The sequence below is a fragment of the Centrocercus urophasianus genome, unplaced genomic scaffold (genome assembly GCF_019232065.1).
Source record: "Centrocercus urophasianus isolate 14NV4802_14NV808 unplaced genomic scaffold, USGS_Curo_1.0 seq_12, whole genome shotgun sequence".
NCBI classification, from domain to species: domain Eukaryota; kingdom Metazoa; phylum Chordata; class Aves; order Galliformes; family Phasianidae; genus Centrocercus; species Centrocercus urophasianus.
In genome coordinates this window covers 45,137,580-45,139,653 of record NW_024884364.1, presented here as the reverse complement: position 1 = coordinate 45,139,653, position 2,074 = coordinate 45,137,580, and positions in this window count along the sequence as shown.

Below are 2,074 nucleotides of genomic sequence, written 5' to 3'. Positions count from 1 at the left end.
AGATTCACACACAGATGACTGTGCATACTTGTTCCATATCATCTGCCTTCTGTGAGAGAGTGAAATCTGAACTCTTCCTGACATGAGCCACCTCTGTTGTACAGTATATTAGTTTCTAATTCAATTAGGGATTTGACCAAGAAGTATATGGGGAAAGCTTTTATGATAGTCTGCAGGTGACAGTACCTAGAAGGATGCTGTGAAAGAATGTAATTCATTCTGTCCACCTTGTCTCAAAGGACTCCTCAGACACTGAGATATATGGCAACTGTATACACTCCTTCCATGTTTCCAAGCTGTCACTGTTTGGCCTTATCTGGAAATGTAAACAAGGAAAATACATGCTAGTTAGGCTTTATGATTATCACAACTCATCTGAATGCATTATTCCTTTGTAATTCACTGAAGCTGATGCTTTAGGTCAAATGCAGAGCTGTGGCAAGTAACAACAACGTAAGTAGTTATCATTTCACTTTCAATTACTTAGAAATTGCTATTGGTAAAATATTACATCCGTTTGTTTACTAGTAGTATTGATTTTAATTTTGGCCCTTGGGTTGTATGTCTGATTTTGAATTTATTCTAAGCTATGTATCTAAGATATTTGCAACTATGCTACATACAGGAAGATCCTTAGAGAGCTATTGCTTCTTTCCACACTTTTTTTTTCTTTTCATTTTTTTTATGTAGTCATTGCAATAATGTTAAATTTGGCAGATCTGTGCAGAACATCAAGAGTAAAAATTTGAACAAAACTTAAAACACCATAGTTGCTTAGCTAGATATTTTTCTACTGAGCAGCAGAACATTCTCTACTGATACTAATAATGAATTGTTAAATAAGAACACCCAACATCCAAACATGCATAGCGCTATGGTAATTAAGGGCAACTTCATTCCATCTGGATATACCAAATATACTTGAAGTTTCATCACTCTAACAGAATCTGAAGTTACATATTGACATTTGTAAAATCTAATATATACAAAAAATGAAGAGGTTGTGAAATAAAGTAATTTTTGCAAAACTTCTCTCCTTTGAAATGGATGCTTTACTGTAATGAAAATGTTAATCTTGAAAACAGATCTGAGGGTGGCTGTTATGCCTAATTACATTGTTTCCTGTTTTGTCATTCCTTGTTTCTGTTGATGTATTGTAAGTGGGTAAAACACATACAGTTGAATCATTTATCTTAATAATTTATCTTCATTTATCTTGAAGTCTAGCTAAGTACTAAGATTTGAGGATATTTTGGCAATCAGATATGTGGCATAGACAACTTTATATGCCTGCACAGTTTGCAACTATTACTTTCATCTACCTAGCATTTTGAATCATCTTCAGTCGCCTCTTGTCCTCACCACTCTACCAGCCAAGTCTTTGTCTCCTTAAGCCTTGAACAATTCCCAGGATGGAGATTCCACAGCCTCTGTCATAGCATGGAACAGGCAGCCTGTTCCAGCACAGTAACACCCTCCTCACGAATAGCTTTACCTTTCCAGGTTCAGACTGACCCTTCCAAGCTTCAGTCTGCTGCCACACTACATATTTCAAACCAAATGCAGAACTTTTCACTTCTTCATTTTCACGAGGTTTCTGCTGGCCTACTCTTCAAGTTTATCCATGTCCCTTTAGACTGAAGCTCTGCTGTTTGTTTTATCAATGCATCTGCTCCTTCTGATGCCACCACCACAAGGGCAGCTGGAGTTGACAGAGTATTACACAGCTTGATGTCTATCTGTGGGTACCTAATCTTCACCCAAGGTCTCTGGTTGTTTCCTGGGAGAACTGCTCCCACCTCCACGTGCCCAGGGAGGTGGTGGAGTCACCATCCATCCATGTGTTCAAGAACTGTGTGGATGTGGCACTATGAGACATAGTTAGTGGGCATGGTGTGATGGGTTGGTAGTTGGACTAGATGATTTTATGGCAGAGGGCAGAGTAGCAAGAGACAGTCATCTCCCTGTCCCTGATGGCCGCACCTCCTCTGATGGAGCCCAGGATACCATAGGAAGGCCAATGGTAACAGGTAACACTAATAATATTTATTTTAGATGTCTTGAGAGCATGGTG